Source organism: Cebus imitator, unplaced genomic scaffold (genome assembly GCF_001604975.1).
Source record: "Cebus imitator isolate Cc_AM_T3 unplaced genomic scaffold, Cebus_imitator-1.0 Scaffold2, whole genome shotgun sequence".
NCBI lineage: Eukaryota > Metazoa > Chordata > Mammalia > Primates > Cebidae > Cebus > Cebus imitator.
In genome coordinates this window covers 14,297,519-14,303,101 of record NW_016107317.1, presented here as the reverse complement: position 1 = coordinate 14,303,101, position 5,583 = coordinate 14,297,519, and the positions used below count along the sequence as shown (strand labels likewise).

Here is a 5,583-nt window from a genome sequence, read left to right as displayed (position 1 = left end):
AGAAAGTTTAGCCAAATTGTTACCTGTAGTGTGGAAAAGAGAAAGTGTACCCAATGAATTGATGGATCAGCCTGGGAAAATTTGCAGGCAGAATGCGGAAAGGCCAACCGGTTTCTTTGAGACGCTATGCTCAGACACAAATAGATAAGCCAAAAATGCAACTGTTCAGTTTTCAGTAAAAACATAAAGGGGATAGTAAGATGTCAAGATAAATAAGTGTTTCTTGTTCTTACTTTTACCAGAAAACAAAAATCCTCAAATTAAGTACTAGGTTCAGGGCAGAGGTCAAATCCAGGGTGGTCTTGTACGATCCTTTGTTAAGACCTTAGATGTTAGGTGGTGCCTTATATCCTTTCACACAGACGAAAATGTTCTAAGAATCTGAAGGGTGTGTATCACAGATCCTCTGTGTCAAACAACAGGGTTTTTAAGACTTTTTTTTGTTTGTTTTTTTAAGACTTTGCTTTTTTTTTTTGAGACAGTGTCTTGCTCTCTTCCCCATGCTGGAGTGCAATGGCTTGCCCTTGGCTCAAGCGATGCAACCTCCACATCCCAGGCTCAAGGGATCCTCCCATGTCAGCCTCCCAAGTGGTTGGGACCACACATGTAAGCCATGATGCCTAGCTGATTTTTGTATTATGGCAGAGATAGGGTTTCAACATGTTGCCTACGTGAGTCTCAAACTCCTGGGCTCAAGCAATCCTCCCACCATGGCCTCCCAAAGTGCTGGGATTATAGGCATGAGCCACTGTGCCAGACCAGGACTTTTAAGATGCTTAAGGGAATTTTCTGACAGCAACCTTACAGGGATCCCAAGGTAAAAAAGCCTTACTTTAAAGACTTTCATATAACTTTCATTTAATGGATTAGATTACAAATTAATATACAAAAATTTCACAAAAAAATTTTAAAAGAATTGTATCAACTTGAACTGAAAAGGACAGACAGAGCAAAATGAAAAGAGGCCTTTGTTTCCTACAATGAACGTGGGCAGGATCCTGAAATATCTACTTAGTTGCATTTCCAGTGCTAGGTCTTAAGTGGCAATACAACTTCTGCCTTGTTTGCTGGAACATTTGCAATGGAGCACTGTTTTGGGAGGTAAGCAGTCTGACTGCCCTAAGGGCACCATGCTGTGAAGAAGTCCAGTTGGTCTACCTGGAAAGATTGTATAAAGAAGCACTGCCACAGCATGCTGAGAGAGGGAGAGAGACAAAAAGGGAAGGAGGGAGAGATACGTCAATCCCTGGCTAACCCCTAGCTTCTTTAGACCTCCATTTTTTTCCTGCTCTGGCCACCGTCTGACTGCGTGAGAAGTCTCAAGCCAGACCTACCCAACAGAGCCCTTCTCAAATTCCTGACTCACAGGAACTGTGAGTCATAGTAAAGTAATACTCGTTTTAAGTCATTAAATTTTGAGGTGATTCGTTATATGGTTCTAGAAAACCAGAACACTGGCCATGTAAATCTGAACAGTATGTAACTTTTTATGCTTCCGAATGGGAAAATAAACATTCATTTATTTACTCTTTGATTTATGTCAGATACCTTGAAAGCAACTTATTGAATGAATGATTTGATGAATGAGCATCTCCATTTTTGAGGTGGGAAAATTCAAAGTTGAGCCATAGATGATTTATGTAACTCGCCTAAGGATACAAGGCAAGCAAATGTCACGAGTGGACTTGAATCATCCCAAAGCCATTAAAGTTCCATTCATTCAACACTTGTTTTATTGTGTGGTAACTATGTGCCAGGCAATGTGCTAGGCATTGGGGCTATGGTGTTAAACAAGACATTCACTGTTTCTGCCCTAACAGTGCTAATATTCTAGTGAAAACTGTCAATAAATGAGAAGTAAGTACACATTTTGACCAACGTGGAGAAGAAATATGAGAGTGCCATGATGGATTATAGGAGAAGCCGCTCCTTTTAAAGAAGGTGTTTGAGCACGTTCTCCCCAAGAAGGAGATACCTGAGCTTGGAGACCTGTCTCCAAGGAGGAGACAACTTGAAGGTTGAGAAATAGCTATGTGAAGAGGGACACAGCATTTTTTTGAGAAGATTAGGTGAGGTGTGTATTTTTTACACAGTACTAAAGCATGTTACTTCTCTTTACAGAACCTCAGATGAGTGGGACTAGCAGTGAAAAAGCTTTGTGTGAGTACCCTGAGAGTGAGGACGTTCTTGAATTTTGCAAATTCAGTCCTCTCTTGCCTGATCTTAGTCCTGGGTCTGAACATAGACTTACAAATTTTACACTTGTTGCATTATTGCCTATCACATTTAAGACTCAGCTAATAAAAGGATCATCATAGACACAGGCACACACAGATACACATACATAGGAAAAAGCCAAAGGATTGATCAAAATTAAGTGTTTAAAATACTCATGTAACTGATGGGAATTTGATGATAAGTAGCAAGGGAGTTGGCCCTTACGTTTCGGCACAGGGCTTGCTGAGATACAAGTGTGGGATTACACAGTGGGGTAGGCAGGCTTATTGAGCCCATAATGTTTTAGTACCTGTTGGGGGATGAACTAATCAGCTCCAAATGGGCAACAGGCTGCAGAATTGTGTGTGTGTGTGTGTGTGTGTGTGTGTGTGTGTGTGTGGAAGGCAGTGGTCAGCCAATGAATGCTGTTTCAGCAGGGTTCAGTTGGGAAAACTTAATATTCACAAAGTCCTCTTCTGTAGCAGAAGTATTTGTTTTGCTCAAATTCTTAGAAACTCTCTGAGATTCAAAGAATATGAAGTGCTGCACTTGGATTCAGAATGTATCATGGCCACATTGAACAAAGAATTCCCCTTCATTAGTAAAATTATGTTGCCCTTGCAGGTTCTAAATCATTCCTGGGACAATGCAGGCATTAGCGGAGGTGAAACTATGTGACTTGCAGACATGCCTGGGGAGATGGGGCCAAGTAGCAGACCTGAAATAAATTCTGGGCTTTGGAAAGAGATACTGTGTCTGCTCACTTCATGTGTTATCTTCCGAGGATTCTTTTGGTATAAGCAGTTTTGCTTATCCTGCCATTGTTCACTTTGCTCTCACTTTCTTTGAAGGATTATTTTTCCAGAGGAATATGTGGTTCAAGGTCATTTCTAATTCCCTACATTTATTTCTGTTGGGTTACTGATGCCTTTCTACTCTGATTATGCACGCCCTTCTTAAAGTTTTCTCTTTAAGAACTTTATAACTTTTCTTCTTTTCACACACTTCTTGTTACTGGCATCACTGCAGCCTAATTGGGCCCTGGGCTCAGAGGAGAGAAAAAAGCACGGATTCTACTGATCTGAAAAGCTCAGTTTAACACGTTTATTTTTATTTATTATTTTTGTGTAGAGACAGGATCTTGCTGTGTTGTCTGGGCTGGTCTCGAATTCCTGGCCTCAAGCCGGCCTCCCTCCTCCCAAAGTGCTAGGAGCCACCACGCCTGGCCTAACACAAGTCTATTGAGTAACTATTTGAGTTGAGCATTGTCTCCTGGGTGCTAGGGATCTAGAGTTTAGTGAGTCCCTAGAAGAACTCATATTCTAGTATAATTCCCTATTTGCATAACCATGTACAATAAATAGATAACTATGACACTAGTTTATAAACATGAAAGAAAGTGGACAGCACGTGCTGGAGGTGGGCAGCTCAACTGGGATGATATAGAGCATTCTTCCGCAGGACACTTCAGAGTTTTAGTCCAGATAAGGAGATTTATTAGCTCATTAGCTTGTTAGTGTTTTATTCATTCATTCATCAAACATTTATCAAGTTCCTCTCATGTGCCAGAAATAGGCTAGGTAGGTGCAGCAATACGAAATGAAAAAGAAGAATCCCTGCCTTTAGAGAGGGCACGATAGCTGTGAAAACAAATCCTGAAATGTTTTCAAATGCTATAACAGAAATCTCCACATGGTGTGGGTGAACTAAGGGAGAACAAGTTCCTTCGTGGGGACGTTTCAGGAAAAATATCAGAAGTAATGGGATAATTCTAAGACAAGTGACTGTTTACCAGGCTTTTATTAAAAAGAATACATGGGAGAAAGAATATTCCAGACTGAGGATGCACAGAGACCAGGAAGCTTGAAACCACCTGGCACATTTTGGGGAACTGCAAAACATCCAGCCTGGTTGGAGCTTTGGATGCTTAGGGACCTGGTCTAGGGGGAGAGAACCTGAAGAGGCGGTAGGCAGGGTATTCCTGGAGGACCACAGGCTGGCGGAAAGCAGAGACGCATGCAGGGTATTTAGGGAACCACAGTGATGTGGCCTGTCTGAGGCACAGGAAAGAGCAGGAACTAGAGAGGCAGGGAAGGGCCAGAACAGGAAGGGCTTTGTAGTCTAAAGCAAATGGAGTTTTTTTGTCAGTGATGGGAAGCCATGGATGGATATTAAGACATAATTGTTTTAAATTTTTTATTTCTAAAAAATTAAGACAGTAAAATTTGCTTTTATTGGTGTACAGTTCTGCCAGTTTTGACAAACGCATAAAGCCGTATTGCAACCCCTTTAGACAAAGGTACAGTAGTTTCATCATCCCAAAAAGAGTCTCCTAGCCTCTCCCTTTGAAGGCAGCTCTCCTCTATCCCAGGTAACCAGTGATCTGTTTTCTGTTATTGTGACTTTACCTTTTTTAAAATGTTGTAGGAACACAATAATATATAGCTTTTTCATTCTGATAATTCACTTCGCATAATAATATTTCACTTAGCATAATATATTTAAGACTGATCTATTTAGTATCTATACCAGTAGTCTATCCCCTTCTATTACTGAGTGGCATTCCATGGCATGGATATACTATAGGCTTTTAATTGATTCTGCAATCAGGACATTTGGTTTACTTTCACTTTTTGGTAATTATGAAAACAGCTGCTATTAACATTCAGGAACAGGGTTTTTATGAACATAACTTTTTTATTCCCCTTGGGTAAATGTCTAGGAGTGGAATTACTGGGTCGTTGGAGAATATATGTTTTTTTTTATAAGAATTTGCCAAACTGTTTTCCAAAGGTACTTGTACCCTTTTCCAATCCTATTAGCAATGTATGAGTTCCAGTTATTTGGTATCGTTGTCAGCACTTGATATTGTCAGTTAAAAAAAATGAGCCATTCTAATAGATAGGGAATGATAGCTATTATCACTGTGGTTTTACTTTGTGTTTTTTTTTTTTTTTTTTTTTTTTTTTTTCTTTTTTTTTTTTTTTTTTTTTTTTTTTTTTTTTTTGCCATGTGACAACTGTTGTTGAACACGTTTCGTGTGTGTGTGTGTGTGTGTGTGTGTGTGTGTGTGTGTGTTTGCTATCCATATATCTTTGTTGGTGAAGTGTGTGTTCAAATCTATTGCCCAATTTATTTTTTCTTGTTGAGTTTTAGGAGTTCTTTATATATTCTGCATAGAAGTCCCTTATCTAATGTTTTTTTTACAAATATTTTCTTCCAGTCTGTGGTTTGTCTTTTTATTCTCTCAATAGTGTCTTGCAAAAGCTTTTCATGTTGATGAGTCCAGTTTATAACTGTTTTCTTTTGTGGTCCAGCTTTGGGTATATTTCCCTTTTTCTTTTCTTTCTCTTTTTTTTTTTTTTT

At 39.5% G+C, this 5,583-nt stretch overlaps 1 long non-coding RNA gene across 1 annotated transcript in view; it reads left to right on the top strand.

Moving 5' to 3' along the window:
• Positions 1-1,002: 1,002 nt before the first annotated feature.
• LOC108303864 overlaps positions 1,003-5,583 on the top strand; it is a 15,129-nt gene continuing 10,548 nt past the window's right edge. The window contains exons 1-2 of the long non-coding RNA XR_001824999.1: positions 1,003-1,014; positions 4,328-4,333. This is a non-coding gene — a long non-coding RNA (uncharacterized LOC108303864). The remainder of the gene's footprint in view (positions 1,015-4,327; positions 4,334-5,583) is intronic.